This window comes from Diprion similis, chromosome 13, assembly GCF_021155765.1.
Source record: "Diprion similis isolate iyDipSimi1 chromosome 13, iyDipSimi1.1, whole genome shotgun sequence".
Lineage (NCBI taxonomy): Eukaryota > Metazoa > Arthropoda > Insecta > Hymenoptera > Diprionidae > Diprion > Diprion similis.
The window spans coordinates 8,335,125-8,353,072 of NC_060117.1; the positions used below are offsets into that span (position 1 = coordinate 8,335,125).

General features: G+C 42.2%; 30 non-coding genes and 3 pseudogenes across 30 annotated transcripts; all 33 read left to right on the forward strand.

Annotated features, from left to right (window-relative positions):
• Positions 1 to 2,672: 2,672 nt before the first annotated feature.
• On the forward strand, positions 2,673 to 2,811 carry LOC124414354 (annotated as a pseudogene).
• A 77-nt stretch (positions 2,812 to 2,888) lies between these two features.
• LOC124414328 lies at positions 2,889 to 3,007 on the forward strand. Its single transcript, XR_006929971.1, has one exon. It is a non-coding gene; the product is annotated as a 5S ribosomal RNA (ribosomal RNA).
• A 75-nt stretch (positions 3,008 to 3,082) lies between these two features.
• LOC124414384 lies at positions 3,083 to 3,201 on the forward strand. Its single transcript, XR_006930021.1, has one exon. It is a non-coding gene; the product is annotated as a 5S ribosomal RNA (ribosomal RNA).
• Positions 3,202 to 3,276: 75 nt separating this feature from the next.
• On the forward strand, positions 3,277 to 3,395 carry LOC124414395. Its single transcript, XR_006930032.1, has one exon. It is a non-coding gene; the product is annotated as a 5S ribosomal RNA (ribosomal RNA).
• A 75-nt stretch (positions 3,396 to 3,470) lies between these two features.
• LOC124414351 lies at positions 3,471 to 3,589 on the forward strand (annotated as a pseudogene).
• Positions 3,590 to 3,664: 75 nt separating this feature from the next.
• On the forward strand, positions 3,665 to 3,783 carry LOC124414310. The gene has a single exon (XR_006929954.1). It is a non-coding gene; the product is annotated as a 5S ribosomal RNA (ribosomal RNA).
• Positions 3,784 to 3,858: 75 nt separating this feature from the next.
• LOC124414311 lies at positions 3,859 to 3,977 on the forward strand. Its single transcript, XR_006929955.1, has one exon. It is a non-coding gene; the product is annotated as a 5S ribosomal RNA (ribosomal RNA).
• A 75-nt stretch (positions 3,978 to 4,052) lies between these two features.
• On the forward strand, positions 4,053 to 4,171 carry LOC124414312. Its single transcript, XR_006929956.1, has one exon. It is a non-coding gene; the product is annotated as a 5S ribosomal RNA (ribosomal RNA).
• Positions 4,172 to 4,247: 76 nt separating this feature from the next.
• LOC124414348 lies at positions 4,248 to 4,366 on the forward strand. The gene has a single exon (XR_006929990.1). It is a non-coding gene; the product is annotated as a 5S ribosomal RNA (ribosomal RNA).
• Positions 4,367 to 4,441: 75 nt separating this feature from the next.
• Positions 4,442 to 4,560, forward strand: LOC124414314. The gene has a single exon (XR_006929957.1). It is a non-coding gene; the product is annotated as a 5S ribosomal RNA (ribosomal RNA).
• Positions 4,561 to 4,636: 76 nt separating this feature from the next.
• On the forward strand, positions 4,637 to 4,755 carry LOC124414344. The gene has a single exon (XR_006929986.1). It is a non-coding gene; the product is annotated as a 5S ribosomal RNA (ribosomal RNA).
• A 75-nt stretch (positions 4,756 to 4,830) lies between these two features.
• Positions 4,831 to 4,949, forward strand: LOC124414315. Its single transcript, XR_006929958.1, has one exon. It is a non-coding gene; the product is annotated as a 5S ribosomal RNA (ribosomal RNA).
• Positions 4,950 to 5,025: 76 nt separating this feature from the next.
• LOC124414333 lies at positions 5,026 to 5,144 on the forward strand. Its single transcript, XR_006929975.1, has one exon. It is a non-coding gene; the product is annotated as a 5S ribosomal RNA (ribosomal RNA).
• A 76-nt stretch (positions 5,145 to 5,220) lies between these two features.
• Positions 5,221 to 5,339, forward strand: LOC124414340. The gene has a single exon (XR_006929982.1). It is a non-coding gene; the product is annotated as a 5S ribosomal RNA (ribosomal RNA).
• Positions 5,340 to 5,415: 76 nt separating this feature from the next.
• Positions 5,416 to 5,534, forward strand: LOC124414336. The gene has a single exon (XR_006929978.1). It is a non-coding gene; the product is annotated as a 5S ribosomal RNA (ribosomal RNA).
• Positions 5,535 to 5,609: 75 nt separating this feature from the next.
• LOC124414316 lies at positions 5,610 to 5,728 on the forward strand. Its single transcript, XR_006929959.1, has one exon. It is a non-coding gene; the product is annotated as a 5S ribosomal RNA (ribosomal RNA).
• A 76-nt stretch (positions 5,729 to 5,804) lies between these two features.
• On the forward strand, positions 5,805 to 5,923 carry LOC124414296. Its single transcript, XR_006929940.1, has one exon. It is a non-coding gene; the product is annotated as a 5S ribosomal RNA (ribosomal RNA).
• A 76-nt stretch (positions 5,924 to 5,999) lies between these two features.
• On the forward strand, positions 6,000 to 6,118 carry LOC124414341. Its single transcript, XR_006929983.1, has one exon. It is a non-coding gene; the product is annotated as a 5S ribosomal RNA (ribosomal RNA).
• Positions 6,119 to 6,194: 76 nt separating this feature from the next.
• LOC124414337 lies at positions 6,195 to 6,313 on the forward strand. Its single transcript, XR_006929979.1, has one exon. It is a non-coding gene; the product is annotated as a 5S ribosomal RNA (ribosomal RNA).
• A 75-nt stretch (positions 6,314 to 6,388) lies between these two features.
• LOC124414307 lies at positions 6,389 to 6,507 on the forward strand. Its single transcript, XR_006929951.1, has one exon. It is a non-coding gene; the product is annotated as a 5S ribosomal RNA (ribosomal RNA).
• Positions 6,508 to 6,584: 77 nt separating this feature from the next.
• LOC124414317 lies at positions 6,585 to 6,703 on the forward strand. Its single transcript, XR_006929960.1, has one exon. It is a non-coding gene; the product is annotated as a 5S ribosomal RNA (ribosomal RNA).
• A 76-nt stretch (positions 6,704 to 6,779) lies between these two features.
• LOC124414349 lies at positions 6,780 to 6,898 on the forward strand. Its single transcript, XR_006929991.1, has one exon. It is a non-coding gene; the product is annotated as a 5S ribosomal RNA (ribosomal RNA).
• Positions 6,899 to 6,973: 75 nt separating this feature from the next.
• LOC124414318 lies at positions 6,974 to 7,092 on the forward strand. The gene has a single exon (XR_006929961.1). It is a non-coding gene; the product is annotated as a 5S ribosomal RNA (ribosomal RNA).
• Positions 7,093 to 7,168: 76 nt separating this feature from the next.
• On the forward strand, positions 7,169 to 7,287 carry LOC124414345. The gene has a single exon (XR_006929987.1). It is a non-coding gene; the product is annotated as a 5S ribosomal RNA (ribosomal RNA).
• Positions 7,288 to 7,362: 75 nt separating this feature from the next.
• On the forward strand, positions 7,363 to 7,481 carry LOC124414319. The gene has a single exon (XR_006929962.1). It is a non-coding gene; the product is annotated as a 5S ribosomal RNA (ribosomal RNA).
• Positions 7,482 to 7,558: 77 nt separating this feature from the next.
• On the forward strand, positions 7,559 to 7,677 carry LOC124414320. Its single transcript, XR_006929963.1, has one exon. It is a non-coding gene; the product is annotated as a 5S ribosomal RNA (ribosomal RNA).
• A 76-nt stretch (positions 7,678 to 7,753) lies between these two features.
• LOC124414350 lies at positions 7,754 to 7,872 on the forward strand. Its single transcript, XR_006929992.1, has one exon. It is a non-coding gene; the product is annotated as a 5S ribosomal RNA (ribosomal RNA).
• Positions 7,873 to 7,947: 75 nt separating this feature from the next.
• LOC124414321 lies at positions 7,948 to 8,066 on the forward strand. The gene has a single exon (XR_006929964.1). It is a non-coding gene; the product is annotated as a 5S ribosomal RNA (ribosomal RNA).
• Positions 8,067 to 8,142: 76 nt separating this feature from the next.
• Positions 8,143 to 8,261, forward strand: LOC124414346. Its single transcript, XR_006929988.1, has one exon. It is a non-coding gene; the product is annotated as a 5S ribosomal RNA (ribosomal RNA).
• A 75-nt stretch (positions 8,262 to 8,336) lies between these two features.
• On the forward strand, positions 8,337 to 8,455 carry LOC124414322. Its single transcript, XR_006929965.1, has one exon. It is a non-coding gene; the product is annotated as a 5S ribosomal RNA (ribosomal RNA).
• Positions 8,456 to 8,532: 77 nt separating this feature from the next.
• Positions 8,533 to 8,651, forward strand: LOC124414331. The gene has a single exon (XR_006929973.1). It is a non-coding gene; the product is annotated as a 5S ribosomal RNA (ribosomal RNA).
• A 76-nt stretch (positions 8,652 to 8,727) lies between these two features.
• On the forward strand, positions 8,728 to 8,846 carry LOC124414352 (annotated as a pseudogene).
• A 74-nt stretch (positions 8,847 to 8,920) lies between these two features.
• LOC124414338 lies at positions 8,921 to 9,039 on the forward strand. The gene has a single exon (XR_006929980.1). It is a non-coding gene; the product is annotated as a 5S ribosomal RNA (ribosomal RNA).
• Positions 9,040 to 17,948: the final 8,909 nt, after the last annotated feature.

A 17,948-nucleotide genomic window follows, 5' to 3' on the forward strand; every position in this document is an offset into this window, starting at 1 on the left:
TGAAGTCATTAAACTACGAAGCAAATTGCAGTCAGAAGTGTCCCTTCTTGGATGTAAGGCGACTCGCTTCAGCGTCAACATCATTACAAGTACTTACCAGAGTTTCTACGCTCTTCTATCAGGTATGCAAATTGCCTCGGTGCCTCACGAAGAGCAGTGCTAACTGATGACTTTAGATTAGCGGTAAGATTTACAATTTATAATTAATATTTCTTTAGTTATTATATCATTATTGTATTTATGGTTTATTTTTGCCGAAATAATTTGGACTGATGTGTTAAATTTTCTGTATTCAGACGAGACGCTTGTGCCATGTGTGAGAATTTATTTTCTAACATTTCGGATAAGAAATGAAATCTAAATCGGAAAATGTTGAACTTGAAGAAAATTGAAAACTGTATGGAACTTAAAATATATTTTTATTCTTTTATTTGTTATTTTTCTATCGATGCCGAAATAAAGACTTTTCAGTTCTTTTACGACCAAAGTTTCTACAAAATGAGTCCGAAACGAGTTTTCCTCAACATCTTAAGCATGCATACTTCTTAATAATACATAGTATATACAATTATTAATTACAACGTCTGATGATATTGTTAACAACGTTTTTACGTTAAACTGGTGGGCTGGAAAAAATATTCATTCAATTCCAATGATTTATGGAGAATTTATCAACAGAAGGATTAAGCAATAATTTACAGTGATTGCAATGATGGCATATATTTTGCAAACGATACAACGTAATTCAATTTTTCTAAAAGCATCACCAAACTTGTACAACGGTTCAAATTTGAAGATATAAAAATTTTCGTCTGACAGAAGAATTTTTTTTTTTTTTTAATGAACACATTTCCGGTCATTTTTTCGAAAACATTATTAATTATACCGTTGATTCTACATATCCGTAAGCTTAATGAATCATCCTAACCTAAAAATAGCACCGAGATTGTATTTTCCGGACGAGGTGAGTTGTTAGAAACCTTTTCGCTAATATATGTGTATTAGGAATTTAAGATTGAATAATCTGCGTGGCTCAATATCAAAATAAATATAATAATAAATGAATATTTATAAACCTATAGATAAGCGATGAACTAACTATTGTTCACTAAATTTTATATGTTTTTGGTAACTTGTAACTGTCATTAAAAGATAATTATACAGTAAATGAAATCTATTTAATTTTTGTATTTTAATAATCATAGTTTTAGTCAATAAGTTTTTGGTTTAAAGTCCAGTACAACAAATAGGTAGGTAATGACATTCACCTCTGTTGGAATTTACCGTATATTTATAATTGTGAATTTTATACTGTAAATAAACGTGAAATATGACTAAACTCGAGCCACGCCCGAGAGTAAAAAATGGAACAATGTTGATTAGATAATCAGCTTCCAGCAAAATCGCTCGATTGCAAGAATATTCGTTTATTTTGTTCGTACGATGACGAGAGATCAAATGGTTGCAAAAACGTATATTCGCTCAATTGAACCGGATTTCTTCCAAGTACCCGTCACGTCGTGACATTCGCTGCGGGATCTGGTGACGATGGAGTTTCGCATTCTCCGATTCAGCTATCGTATGATCGCCTGGACAGATCTTGGGCAAGAGAAAAAGTTGAGGTTAGGTGTATAAAAATATGGGGTGTTCGCAAAACTCGACGTGATTTATCGTTCCGTGAAATCGTCCCCAACTTCGATTTAAGTCGCACTAAAGTCTGAATCTGACGATGAGTCGTCAAATCGTTCCGACATCGCGTTGCGAATCCGGCGATTCTCCATCTAGTCACGAATCTGGGTCGCGTCTAGTATTGTCCTCCGATACACACAAGTTTCCTCATTATCCGTTTCAAAGTCATAGATGTTTCCCGGCTGTTCACCAAGGCTGCACGAATCTCCTCCTGACGTTGGTCTGCTTATTATTGGAGCTTGGTTGGATTCATCGTTGATTCTAGAAACCGAGCAGCTCAACAACAAATCGCGCAGTGCGCAAGTGCGCTCAGAAGTAAGTGATCTCTTGGATTGAGGTTAACCACCATTGTGGAAACCTGTAAATTGACCAATTTGTTTCTGTGTTTTTTTTTTGTTTTTTTTTTTCTTGAATGGCAGAAAAGGTGATAAGACAGTGATGTAATAGTGAAGATACAAAAAAAACAACTATTATTGGTGAATAACGAAAAATGGCGACACTCGAACCATTCTAGGAAGACAGGTTGAGTTCTGAAACAAGCTGTGTAACTGATGAACATTTAAATACGGAAAAAACATTACTCAATTTACATCATACGTGGGTCAGTATTTTTGGATAAGTGGCCACCAGGTAGGACTGCGTGTCAATAAAATTTTATTTTCGAAATGCGTTGAAAGACTTGAGACACATCTGCTGTGTTTTTGTTTTTCTTTAGAGGTCGTAAGATCGTGCAGTATGTCAAGCGTATGTGTCCAGATTAAATCCACGAAGAAAGGAGAACTAGATAAACTCGAACATTCATGGTTTCCTCCTCAACGTCATCTTGACGCCTACGATTTCGAAGTTCATCAGTTATACTTATTGTGGCACTCGCTTGAAAGAAGTTTCTCGATCGGAAGAAATGAAATTTTTTTGAACGTCTTTCGGACTTTTTTCGTGCCTGTTGGGTTTTTGCGATGAAGAGGCAACGTTCTCGATCTCTTGGCAACGGCCATACCATGTTGAAAGCACCGGTTTGAATTTTTATAAAAAGGTTCTCGTCCGATCACCGAAGATGAGCAACATTGGGCGTGGTCAGTACTTGGATGGGTGACTGCTTGGGAACACCGCGTGCCATTGGCATCTTTTTTTTTCCAAAGACGGATCTAACGTTTGGCACCATTTTTAGGAATTTGGAGAAGCAGAGATTCATCTCCTTCGACAACGGCCATACCATGTTGAAAGTACCGGTTCTCGTCCGATCACCGAAGTCAAGCAACATTGGGCGCGGTCATTACTTGGATGGGTGACCGCTTGGGAACACCGCGTGCCGTTGGCATTTTTTTTTCCAAAGACGGATCTAACGTTTGGCACCATTTTTAGGAATTTGAAGAAGCAGAGATTCTTCTCCTTCGGCAACGGCCATACCATGTTGAAAGTACCGGTTCTCGTCCGATCACCGAAGTCAAGCAACATTGGGCGCGGTCAGTACTTGGATGGGTGACCGCTTGGGAACACCGCGTGCCGTTGGCATTTTTTTTTCCAAAGACGGATCTAACGTTTGGCACCATTTTTAGAAATTTAAAGAAGCAGAGATTCATCTCGTTCGGCAACGGCCATACCATGTTGAAAGTACCGGTTCTCGTCCGATCACCGAAGTCAAGCAACATTGGGCGCGGTCAGTACTTGGATGGGTGACCGCTTGGGAACACCGCGTGCCGTTGGCATTTTTTTTTCCAAAGACGAATCTAACGTTTGGCACCATTTTTAGAAATTTGAAGAAGCAGAGATTCATCTCCTTCGGCAACGGCCATACCATGTTAAAAGTACCGGTTCTCGTCCGGTCACCGAAGTCAAGCAACATTGGGCGCAGTCAGTACTTGGATGGGTGACCGCTTGGGAACACCGCGTGCCGTTGGCATTTTTTTTTCCAGAGACGGATCTAACGTTTGACACCATTTTGAGGAATTTAAAGAAGCAGAGATTTATCTCCTTCGGCAACGGCCATACCATGTTAAAAGTACCGGTTCTCGTCCGATCACCGAAGTCAAGCAACATTGGGCGCGGTCAGTACTTGGATGGGTGACCGCTTGGGAACACCGCGTGCCGTTGGCATTTTTTTTTCCAAAGACGAATCTAACGTTTGGCACCATTTTTAGGAATTTGAAGAAGCAGAGATTCATCTCCTTCGGCAACGGCCATACCATGTTAAAAGTACCGGTTCTCGTCCGATCACCGAAGTCAAGCAACATTGGGCGCGGTCAGTACTTGGATGGGTGACCGCTTGGGAACACCGCGTGCCGTTGGCATTTTTTTTTCCAAAGACGAATCTAACGTTTGGCACCATTTTTAGAAATTTGAAGAAGCAGAGATTCATCTCCTTCGGCAACGGCCATACCATGTTAAAAGTACCGGTTCTCGTCCGATCACCGAAGTCAAGCAACATTGGGCGCGGTCAGTACTTGGATGGGTGACCGCTTGGGAACACCGCGTGCCGTTGGCATCTTTTTTTTTCCAAAGACGGATCTAACGTTTGCACCATTTTTAGGAATTTGAAGAAGCAGAGATTCATCTCCTTCGGCAACGGCCATCCCATGTTAAAAGTACCGGTTCTCGTCCGATCACCAAAGTCAAGCAACATTGGGCGCGGTCAGTACTTGGATGGGTGACCGCTTGGGAACACCGCGTGCCGTTGGCATTTTTTTTTCCAAAGACGGATCTAACGTTTGACACCATTTTTAGGAATTTAAAGAAGCAGAGATTTATCTCCTTCGGCAACGGCCATACCATGTTAAAAGTACCGGTTCTCGTCCGATCACCGAAGTCAAGCAACATTGGGCGCGGTCAGTACTTGGATGGGTGACCGCTTGGGAACACCGCGTGCCGTTGGCATCTTTTTTTTTCCAAAGACGGATCTAACGTTTGCACCATTTTTAGGAATTTGAAGAAGCAGAGATTCATCTCCTTCGGCAACGGCGATACCATGTTGAAAGTACCGGTTCTCGTCCGATCACTGAAGTCAACCAACATTGGGCGCGGTCAGTACTTGGATGGGTGACCGCTTGGGAACACCGCGTGCCGTTGGCATTTTTTTTTCCAAAGACGAATCTAACGTTTGGCACCATTTTTAGGAATTTAAAGAAGCAGAGATTTATCTCCTTCGGCAACGGCCATACCATGTTAAAAGTACCGGTTCTCGTCCGATCACCGAAGTCAAGCAACATTGGGCGCGGTCAGTACTTGGATGGGTGACCGCTTGGGAACACCGCGTGCCGTTGGCATCTTTTTTTTTCCAAAGACGGATCTAACGTTTGCACGATTTTTAGGAATTTGAAGAAGCAGAGATTCATCTCCTTCGGCAACGGCCATACCATGTTGAAAGTACCGGTTCTCGTCCGATCACCGAAGTCAAGCAACATTGGGCGCGGTCAGTACTTGGATGGGTGACCGCTTGGGGACACCGCGTGCCGTTGGCATTTTTTTTTTCCAAAGACGAATCTAACGTTTGGCACCATTTTTAGGAATTTGAAGAAGCAGAGATTCATCTCCTTCGGCAACGGCCATCCCATGTTAAAAGTACCGGTTCTCGTCCGATCACCGAAGTCAAGCAACATTGGGCGCGGTCAGTACTTGGATGGGTGACCGCTTGGGAACACCGCGTGCCGTTGGCATCTTTTTTTTTCCAAAGACGGATCTAACGTTTGCACCATTTTTAGGAATTTGAAGAAGCAGAGATTCATCTCCTTCGGCAACGGCCATACCATGTTGAAAGTACCGGTTCTCGTCCGATCACTGAAGTCAACCAACATTGGGCGCGGTCAGTACTTGGATGGGTGACCGCTTGGGAACACCGCGTGCCGTTGGCATTTTTTTTTCCAAAGACGAATCTAACGTTTGGCACCATTTTTAGGAATTTAAAGAAGCAGAGATTTATCTCCTTCGGCAACGGCCATACCATGTTAAAAGTACCGGTTCTCGTCCGATCACCGAAGTCAAGCAACATTGGGCGCGGTCAGTACTTGGATGGGTGACCGCTTGGGAACACCGCGTGCCGTTGGCATCTTTTTTTTTCCAAAGACGGATCTAACGTTTGCACGATTTTTAGGAATTTGAAGAAGCAGAGATTCATCTCCTTCGGCAACGGCCATACCATGTTGAAAGTACCGGTTCTCGTCCGATCACCGAAGTCAAGCAACATTGGGCGCGGTCAGTACTTGGATGGGTGACCGCTTGGGAACACCGCGTGCCGTTGGCATTTTTTTTTTCCAAAGACGAATCTAACGTTTGGCACCATTTTTAGGAATTTGAAGAAGCAGAGATTCATCTCCTTCGGCAACGGCCATCCCATGTTAAAAGTACCGGTTCTCGTCCGATCACCGAAGTCAAGCAACATTGGGCGCGGTCAGTACTTGGATGGGTGACCGCTTGGGAACACCGCGTGCCGTTGGCATCTTTTTTTTTCCAAAGACGGATCTAACGTTTGCACCATTTTTAGGAATTTGAAGAAGCAGAGATTCATCTCCTTCGGCAACGGCCATACCATGTTGAAAGTACCGGTTCTCGTCCGATCACTGAAGTCAACCAACATTGGGCGCGGTCAGTACTTGGATGGGTGACCGCTTGGGAACACCGCGTGCCGTTGGCATTTTTTTTTCCACAGACGAATCTAACGTTTGACACCATTTTTAGGAATTTAAAGAAGCAGAGATTTATCTCCTTCGGCAACGGCCATACCATGTTGAAAGTACCGGTTCTCGTCCGATCACCGAAGTCAAGCAACATTGGGCGCGGTCAGTACTTGGATGGGTGACCGCTTGGGAACACCGCGTGCCGTTGGCATCTTTTTTTTTCCAAAGACGGATCTAACGTTTGACACCATTTTTAGGAATTTAAAGAAGCAGAGATTTATCTCCTTCGGCAACGGCCATACCATGTTAAAAGTACCGGTTCTCGTCCGATCACCGAAGTCAAGCAACATTGGGCGCGGTCAGTACTTGGATGGGTGACCGCTTGGGAACACCGCGTGCCGTTGGCATCTTTTTTTTTCCAAAGACGGATCTAACGTTTGCACCATTTTTAGGAATTTGAAGAAGCAGAGATTCATCTCCTTCGGCAACGGCCATCCCATGTTAAAAGTACCGGTTCTCGTCCGATCACCAAAGTCAAGCAACATTGGGCGCGGTCAGTACTTGGATGGGTGACCGCTTGGGAACACCGCGTGCCGTTGGCATTTTTTTTTCCAAAGACGGATCTAACGTTTGACACCATTTTTAGGAATTTAAAGAAGCAGAGATTTATCTCCTTCGGCAACGGCCATACCATGTTAAAAGTACCGGTTCTCGTCCGATCACCGAAGTCAAGCAACATTGGGCGCGGTCAGTACTTGGATGGGTGACCGCTTGGGAACACCGCGTGCCGTTGGCATCTTTTTTTTTCCAAAGACGGATCTAACGTTTGCACCATTTTTAGGAATTTGAAGAAGCAGAGATTCATCTCCTTCGGCAACGGCGATACCATGTTGAAAGTACCGGTTCTCGTCCGATCACTGAAGTCAACCAACATTGGGCGCGGTCAGTACTTGGATGGGTGACCGCTTGGGAACACCGCGTGCCGTTGGCATTTTTTTTTCCAAAGACGAATCTAACGTTTGGCACCATTTTCAGGAATTTGAAGAAGCAGAGATTTATCTCCTTCGGCAACGGCCATACCATGTTGAAAGTACCGGTTCTCGTCCGATCACCGAAGTCAAGCAACATTGGGCGCGGTCAGTACTTGGATGGGTGACCGCTTGGGAACACCGCGTGCCGTTGGCATCTTTTTTTTTCCAAAGACGGATCTAACGTTTGACACCATTTTTAGGAATTTAAAGAAGCAGAGATTTATCTCCTTCGGCAACGGCCATACCATGTTAAAAGTACCGGTTCTCGTCCGATCACCGAAGTCAAGCAACATTGGGCGCGGTCAGTACTTGGATGGGTGACCGCTTGGGAACACCGCGTGCCGTTGGCATCTTTTTTTTTCCAAAGACGGATCTAACGTTTGCACCATTTTTAGGAATTTGAAGAAGCAGAGATTCATCTCCTTCGGCAACGGCCATCCCATGTTAAAAGTACCGGTTCTCGTCCGATCACCAAAGTCAAGCAACATTGGGCGCGGTCAGTACTTGGATGGGTGACCGCTTGGGAACACCGCGTGCCGTTGGCATTTTTTTTTCCAAAGACGGATCTAACGTTTGACACCATTTTTAGGAATTTAAAGAAGCAGAGATTTATCTCCTTCGGCAACGGCCATACCATGTTAAAAGTACCGGTTCTCGTCCGATCACCGAAGTCAAGCAACATTGGGCGCGGTCAGTACTTGGATGGGTGACCGCTTGGGAACACCGCGTGCCGTTGGCATCTTTTTTTTTCCAAAGACGGATCTAACGTTTGCACCATTTTTAGGAATTTGAAGAAGCAGAGATTCATCTCCTTCGGCAACGGCGATACCATGTTGAAAGTACCGGTTCTCGTCCGATCACTGAAGTCAACCAACATTGGGCGCGGTCAGTACTTGGATGGGTGACCGCTTGGGAACACCGCGTGCCGTTGGCATTTTTTTTTCCAAAGACGAATCTAACGTTTGGCACCATTTTCAGGAATTTGAAGAAGCAGAGATTTATCTCCTTCGGCAACGGCCATACCATGTTAAAAGTACCGGTTCTCGTCCGATCACCGAAGTCAAGCAACATTGGGCGCGGTCAGTACTTGGATGGGTGACCGCTTGGGAACACCGCGTGCCGTTGGCATCTTTTTTTTTCCAAAGACGGATCTAACGTTTGGCACCATTTTTAGGAATTTGAAGAAGCAGAGATTCATCTCCTTCGGCAACGGCCATACCATGTTGAAAGTACCGGTTCTCGTCCGATCACCGAAGTCAAGCAACATTGGGCGCGGTCAGTACTTGGATGGGTGACCGCTTGGGAACACCGCGTGCCGTTGGCATTTTTTTTTTCCAAAGACGAATCTAACGTTTGGCACCATTTTTAGGAATTTGAAGAAGCAGAGATTCATCTCCTTTGGCAACGGCCATCCCATGTTAAAAGTACCGGTTCTCGTCCGATCACCGAAGTCAAGCAACATTGGGCGCGGTCAGTACTTGGATGGGTGACCGCTTGGGGACACCGCGTGCCGTTGGCATTTTTTTTTCCAAAGACGGATCTAACGTTTGCACCATTTTTAGGAATTTGAAGAAGCAGAGATTCATCTCCTTCGGCAACGGCCATACCATGTTGAAAGTACCGGTTCTCGTCCGATCACTGAAGTCAACCAACATTGGGCGCGGTCAGTACTTGGATGGGTGACCGCTTGGGAACACCGCGTGCCGTTGGCATTTTTTTTCCCAAAGACGAATCTAACGTTTGGCACCATTTTTAGGAATTTGAAGAAGCAGAGATTCATCTCCTTCGGCAACGGCCATACCATGTTGAAAGTACCGGTTCTTGTCAGTCTGCTCCGAGCTCTCGGATGATTAGGTAATGATGTTATTGCTCGAAGTACTTGCCTTGTGGTGAAATCGTAGCGCAAGGAGTGTGCGATTCCAGTCGATCTGGTTTATTCCGTATCGAGTGAAGTGCAACGCATCCGTGCAAGTGAAGCTGATAACGTTGTTGGCAAGGAGGGGGGCGGGGCTCACCCCCTGCCGCTGAACCGAAATTTACCTCGACTTAAAAAGTATGAAAACCCCACCGCCGCCAAGTAATCACTCAGGACCTATAATCAGGCCTCAAGGGAAAAGGAAAGCTGAGGATTCATCTAATGACTCGATAATTCTTGCCGATACAAACAACGACGATGAGGCAATATCGAAGCCCATCCACGATAAGGGTTTGCCCAGCAGTTCGACCAAAAATACCGGCGCGTCCGGAAAGTCACAGGTGGTCTCGACGATGACTTCATCATTAGCAAGACGTGGCAAGAGTGCGAAATGCATGCCTAAACCCAACTTAGTAGTAAGAAAAAAGATGAAGCCTGAAATCGCAGACAATTCCGAACCATCAGAAGCCCGCGAAATCTTAAAAAATATCAACGAATCTCCGAAAACAAACACCGACAACCGGAAGGCCGGAACACCAGAAGATATTCGGATGCTAGACACAGCCGCTGCAAACCGAGTCAGGCCGGCAGCCCATCAAGCCTCTGAGCTGGAATTGAAATTAACCGTGGCTCTGAATGAAATTGAAGAATTAAAAAAAGCGAACTATGAGCTAGCATCCGAAATTGAGTCCCTCAAAATGAGGACAAATTTTACCGTTGCCGAATTGAAATCAGCAAACGATGTTGACGCCAACCCGAACCAGAACAATACCCCAGAGATGAGCGGATTACATCGTGATGATCAACAATACCCTCCGTCGACCAGCGGCTTATCGTCAACTGCGACCCATAACAACTTCAACTCGGACGCTTCCTGTGTTCTCTCCGACGACCATCTCCAAGATGCGACAAGACCTTCGCAGCATCGACGAGAACAGTCGTCACTCCACCCATCCGGTATCGCGTTGCCCACTCAATATCTAAAAAAACAAACGAAACCCCCACCGATAATAACAGTAGGTCAATCAGCTAAAGTCATCTTAAATTTCATGGCAATTTCAATGAACACAAAAAATTTTCACATAAAAAGAATAAGGAATAACAAACATTTAATCGTTGTCGGTAACAAGCAGGATTACAAACAGACTTGCGAACGTCTGAAAGAAAGAAAAATTAACTTCTTCACTTTCACGCCCAGCGACGAAAAACTTAAAACAGTCTTACTGAAGGGTATAGAAGGCGACTTTGACCCTCAGAACATTCTCGAAGATTTACAAGCTCAAAATGTAGAGGGCTCAGAATTTTTACAGGTCACAAGTTTTTCGACAGTGAACTCGAAAAAAAATAACAGAGTCTTACCTATATTCCTAGTGAAAATATCGGCAAATAGTAATGTGTTGAAATTATCTAGCGTAAAAAAAGTCCTATACCAAGCAGTAACTTGGGAAGCGTTGAAAAAAGCGAACAGAATACAATGTAAGCGTTGTCAAAGAATCGGCCACGTAGCGAACAATTGCAACCTAGACTTTCGATGCGTTAAATGCGCTACTTCTCACGAACCAGGGAAATGCAGTATCAAACCCCAGGCTGCAGACACGCCATCTGATAAGTCAACTATTTACTGTGTAAATTGCAAAGAGTACGGCCATCCGGCATCTTGCAGGGGTTGCCCAAAATTAGTAGAGTACGATAACATGATTAGAAAAAAAATTGAAGAAGCCAACCAAAATAAACAGGTCAATTTACAAAAAATCAGCAAAGCAGTAGAGCCCAAGACCACTTATAGTGCAATCGTAGCAGGTACAACAAATAAAGAGCAGCGACCAGACCACAAATCGAATCAGAGAGTCGACCCAATCGCGACGTCCGAAAAGCCCTTCGCGCAAAACTCTGAAGGTAGCGACGTTAATAAAAATTTCTTTGAGTTTCTTAGTAACCAGTTACTGAAAATTCAAGAAGCCGTTGCTCAGAATTCGCTCAGTATCCAGAACTTATACTCCCAACTCGATAATTTCTTTTCAGCCGATGACACATAATGGCAGAAAATAAGCTCAGGGTCGACAAACTTAATATCATTGCGATTAATGTAAACTCTATTATCACCATTCAACGCAGGATTAACCTGTCCGAATTAGTAGCCAAGTACAAACCAGACTTTGTCCTGCTAAGCGAAACAAAGCTTAACAGTCGATTCAAAATTGCTATTGAAAATTATACAATGAACAGAAACGATAGACCGAATTCGAAGCAGGGCGGTGGAACTGCAATGCTGATAAAGAACCCATTTGAATTTGTGCAGATTACGCCAGTATGTTTGTCAGGGGCAAAAGTCTTAGAAGCTTCGGTCGTCAAATTGAAAGTTAACAACTCTCTCAACTTATTCATAATTGCTGCTTATGCACCGGGTGGTCATAAAAAAGAATTTATTCCTGAGATCGGTAAGCTCTTTGAAGAGTTGGATTTATCTGATCCCTCGAACCTGTATATTTTGGCTGGAGATCTCAATGCAAAACACACCTCGTGGCAGAACGCAACCAATAATCCCAGAGGCGTATTGTTGCATAAATGGATTGATGATAACGAAATTAATCTAAGACTGCAGCTATTTGGCTCACTGTTGCCTTCGTATCCGCGAGGGAGTTCATTTATTGACATATGCTTAGCGGACAACAGATTAACGGCTCATGGAATAACAGAAGATTACAGGCTCGAGTCGCTACCGTACGACAGTGACCACAATGCGATCCTAATGTCCTTTTCATTTCATACGTCACTTCCGTTTGTTTTAGAAAGAAAAACCGAAAATCGTTCATATAACTTTGCCGCGACAGACTGGGAATCTTTCGCAAAGTGTGTCGACAAATCGAAGGATTTAGAAATCCCCGACGATAGAAATCTGGCTAATACCGAAATTGATAGTTACCTATCCAAGATTGATAGCGTTATCAAAGATGCCGTAGACAAAATAGTGCCGAAAATTAAAACGAACCAGAACACCTTAAAAGCATATACCACACACGAAATAAAAAATCTACACAAACACAAAACTTACTTAATCTCGCAGATAAACAAACTCCACAAACAAAATGCACGAGGTAATCTAGTACGTTTGAATATCTTAAAAGACTTATTGAAAAAAACCCGAAATAAAATTAAGACAAAACTCGCTACCTCGGTAAACGGATATTGGGAAAACAAAATCAGAAATATCAGTATGGATAAAGCGGACAAGATGTTTCCGCAAATGAATAGACTTTTCAGACCCCGTGGCTCAGCTCCTATACCTATTTTAACTGTGCCTAGCGACAAAGTAAATCTTTTAACGGATGATAGAATCACTCATGATGCCGTGGCCAGGGACCAGTCAAATAACTTCATTATTGCAAAGCAAGACGATAAACTGAATTTGATCGGGGCGCATTTCGCCGCCACAAATATCCAGAACGTTAACTTAGGAAAACCCAATCTTATAAAAATAGTTGAAACTAAAGTTTCGGAACTAAAACGAGAGATGGAGGAAGACAAAGCCAGCAACAGAACGGTAGTTTCCTTCTCTAAACACAACACAGCGACTTGTCCTTCAAGGGAGGAAACTCCAAACTACTTTACGTCTCTATCCGAGTTATTCACGTTATTTGAAAACCTGAATAATAAGAAGTCTGCGGGATACGATAACATCCCCAATGTAGTCCTTAAGCACTTACCACGTAAGATTATTAGTTATTATTGTATTTTGTTTAACAATGCTCTGAACAACATGTACTTCCCTGATTGTTGGAGAACTGCCAAAGTCGTTGCCTTACTAAAAAAAGATAAAGAAAGCTCAAACCCCTCTAGTTACAGGCCAATCAGCCTGCTGCCAAACATAAGTAAAATATTCGAGGTAGTAGTGAACAAGTCCTTAGCAGTATTTTGTGACGAAAACGAGATTATTCCTGAGAGCCAGTTTGGCTTCCGTCACAGACACTCGACAATCCACGCAATATCCAAATTCACCTCGGACATCTGCTGGTCTCTGAATAACAGCGAATGCGTGGCAGCATGCCTGATTGACCTGGAAAAAGCGTTTGACACCGTCTGGCTGGACGGGTTGTTCTATAAGCTAATGAAGAAGAATTTTCCCAAACATCTGATAAAGATGCTGTGGGTGATGTTGCATGATAAATATTTCCACGTCTGCGACGGATCAAACACATCCTCCATAAAGTTCGCCATTGCCGATGGTCTGCAACAGGGGACTGTCAACTCGCCTATTTTATTCAACATATTCAATAGCGATATTTTGACACTGTTTGACCTGAATAAGGTTGCCTCGAAAAAAGCAATCGCCTTCGCGGACGATCTGGTTGTCTACATCTCAGGCAACAAACCCTCCGAACTGAAAGTACAGCTGCAAGAACTTTTCATAAAACTGATAGATTATTACAATACTTGGAAGTTAAAAATTAATACGTCAAAATGTGAGACAATTTTATTCAGGCCAAATCTTAAGTTTGCCAATCGTGATACCAAAAAGAATTGGAGAAATTTCTCAATCTCCGACGGCAGAAACGGAGGTCACGCGGTTCCGCATAAAGATATAGTCAAGTATTTGGGAATTAATATAGACTTTCAATTGAAATTCAATTTACACGTCAACGCCCAGTTGGCAAGGGCACAGAAGGCGTTCAACAGTGCGAACCGTCTGTTTTATTGTAAATATTTAGACAAGAGGATAAAAATTCTATGTTACCTGCTTCTGATCAGACCTATAATAACGTATGGGTGTCCAATATGGTTCAACCTGAGCGCGGGAACCATGGATAAAATACGTGTTTTTGAAAGAAAATGTATCCGCGCCTGTCTGGGCAAGTACAGGTCGGCGTCGTCTCTCTATGTTCGATTCATTAGTAACGCGGAAATCTATAATGAGGCGAACATAAACAGGATCGATTGCTTCATATTGAGGCTGATAAGGAACCATTTCGCAAATGCAGTAAAGATCGGAGAAAATAATCTCATTCGTGGTCCATTTTTTCCGAATCCGTTATATTTTGCCAAATCTTTGTTATCAGGGTTCATTCCGCCGGAGGCCTTTACTTATCTGGACGAGAACGGATACATTCAAGATGCAAACAGTATTTCTATCATCTATCATGTATTGAGAGGCACTCGACAAAAACAAATTTTATACACTCCCGCTCCAAATGTCAACACCGCGCTAATGCGATTTAACACCGATTTACCAGACAAAGATGTATCCGACAGACATAGACAAAACAACGACAAGTATTGGTGGCTCAACCGCTAGCAATAGCAGCCAACTTGTCTCTCACAAAAAATGCAGATTTATAAAATGATGTACATGTGACAGCACTAATTAGCACTCTAAGTATCTTCAGCTTCGTTATTACACTCAATTATCATAATGTTTCCGCGAAGGATATTCTATCCTGTTACTTTCCTACCCCCTCCTCTTATTTATTTCCCGTATCCTCTTTTATTTATTGCAGTTTGTAAGTATTAGTGTAAGGTCTTAGAAATTAAGTAATCTGTTGATCAGTTTTTGTACCCCTTTTTCCTGATCATCATCCAGTCTAGGCATTATACATTTGCAACCTCTATGGGCTATTTCAATTATTTCCTATTGATTGTACGAAACGTACCTTGAAAGCTATTAGAAGAGACTGCAGCAGACGTGTAGTGCTCGCATTGAGGGCCATAACGCACTAGTTATATAATTGATTGTTAACATGTTTTGTAAGCTTTTCTTGTTTTTTCTTGATGTACCATGGTTTTTATTGTGGGTTATAATAAACTTATTTTCAAAGCAAGTACTGGTTCTTGTCCGATCACCGAAGTCAAGCAACATTTGGCGCGGTCAGTACTTGGATGGGTGACCGCTTGGGAACACCGCGTGCCGTTGGCATTTTTTTTTCCAAAGACGGATCTAACGTTTGGCACCATTTTTAGGAATTTAAAGAAGCAGAGATTTATCTCCTTCGGCAACGGCCATACCATGTTAAAAGTACCGGTTCTCGTCCAGTCGCGCTCCGTCGCACGTTCCAAACGTCTCGGCGCTGTATTTTTGATCACATTTTGATTGAAAAGTTGAATTAACAATATCGATAATAGTACGATTCTAAACCCAGTAAATTATTTGATTGAAATAATAAAAATTTTAATAAGTAAGCTATTACTACAAGCTACCAAATACAATTAGTGGCACAGAAGGCACACCTAACCTCACAGGGCTTCCACATGTGTCGCCAACAGCAGTGGATCTCAGCACGGTAATCATTCCAAGCAAAAGAAAACGCAGTGGAAATGCAACTACAACAACCGAAGCTAAATCTAAAATTTCTAAAATGACTAATCAGCAAGTAAAAGTACCTACTATTACCGTGTCAAACAGATATAATGTGCTTGCAAATGACAATACCATGGAAACAGATGACGAGGAAACTAATCAACAACTGTCAAACAACAACGAAAAATCACCAACTGCAAAACACACACAAGATACAGCAGCTAAAAAAGAGAAAAAACCTCCTCCAATTTCCATACACGGTAAGGTTAACGATCACTCAAAGATAACAGAAATAATAAAAAATCTAGTGAAAGGAAAATTTTACATCAAGTACCATCAATATAACTCCGAGATCTACACAACGTCAATTATTGATTATACTAAGTTACTAGAGCATCTGAAAGCCACGGATGTTAAGTTTCACACCTACTTACTAAAAAATGAAAAAAAGAAAACCTTTGTCATCAAAGGACTGCACGAGGTAACTAAACTGGAACAAATTCAAGCTGAACTCCAAGAAATTGGATTTGACGACACTCAGATTAGTCTTATGAAAGGTACTAAATATCCTATATTCATGGTGGCAGTTCCAGCTGACACCCAACTCAAACATGTCAAACAAAAAGCACAACTACTATGCAACACCAAGGTTACGTGGGAAAACTATGAAACGAAAAGAAGAGTTTCGCAGTGTCATCGCTGCCAAGAGTGGGGCCATGCAACTGTCAACTGCTTTGCAGAACCAGCATGCCTCAAACGTGGAGAGGCACACTTAACCAAAGAGTGCCAAAAACCCAAAACGACACCATCTAAATGTGTCAATTGTGGTGGTGAACACCCGGCAAATGCCACCATCTGCGATGCATATCACAGAAGATTACAACAAATAGCGAAAAGATCAGCCAACGCGAAACAAGCGATATCACAGCCAAGTACAAGAGACCACAACAATAACACACCAATTCTAAATGACCAGCAACACTTCCCACCACTCCCAGTCAGGACTCCAGATTCAAACACCAACCCCTGGTTCAACAACGGCGTACAGCAGAGTAACTCGAGCAATACATCTAATCAGGAAAGATTGAACACTAATATTAATAATGATCACCAAGTAAGTAATGAAATGTCTGACCTCCTAGAACTAACTAATGAGATTAAAAGCATTAATCAACTTGTAAATATAAAAAAAATGTTAGAACTAGCAAAAGAACTCCATAAAAATCTAAAAAATTGCACAACACAAACGGAAAAATTTGGCGTATTCGCAGATTTTACAGCTAAATTAGAATCACCATAGATAACATAAAAATATGTAGTTGGAACGCAAACGGTTTGAAAAATAAACTAGGAGAAGTTATTCAATTCTTAAATAGTCACAAAATTGATATATTTCTAATTAATGAAACTAGACTGAGTGAAAAAGATAAACTTAAAGTTAAAAACTACAACTGTCTACGCAAAGACAAAAGTTATTCCGCAGGTGGAGTTGCAATATTAATTAAAAAAGATTTAGCTTATAAGGAACTTAGTATAGATAATAATGTTACTATAGAATGTATCTGCATTAGATTAGCAAGTAATATTTGCATAACTGCGGCCTACAATAGTCCAGCTAATAACCTTACAACTCAAGAATTAGATTCTGTTCTCGGTATAGGTGACAAAGTACTGTTGGTTGGGGATCTCAACGCCAGACATCTCAGCTGGAACAATCATATTAATAATAGCAGAGGATTAACACTCTTTAACTACACGCTAATAACAATTGCAGTATTATCTTTCCAGACGAACCAACACACTATCCCATTAACAATTCCACTCCTACCACTATAGATATTGCCATAAATAAAAACGTCAGTCAGGCATCAGACATGAGAGTCCTACATGAACTAAACTCAGACCACACACCGGTTGTACTAGAACTAGGATCACAAGAAAGAAATTGTGCTCTAAAAACCGCCTACGATTACAAAAAAGCGGATTGGGTTAATTTTAGAAAACACCTTAATCAGAAAACAATCCTCACATCAAAAATTGAAACAAAAGATGAGCTGGATCCAACAATACAGAAATTCACCAGTGACATCCGCAGCAGCATAAATAAAACTATCACCAAAACAACCTTTAAAAACCTACAAGACAACCTACCACATGATATACTGCAAATGATCAAGCAGAGAAATCATCTCAGGAAAATTTGGCAGCGCTCCAGGCAAAATAAAGACAAAATTGTAGTAACAAGACTCACTCATCAAATAAGAACAGCTATAATCAATTGCAGAAATAAGGAATGGTCCAACAAGTTAGAAAAGCTGAATCCACATGATAACTCGCTGTGGAGAATGACTAGAATATTGAAAATGGAAGATAACAATATACCATCGCTGGTTAAAAATGGAGTTGAAGCTTTCACT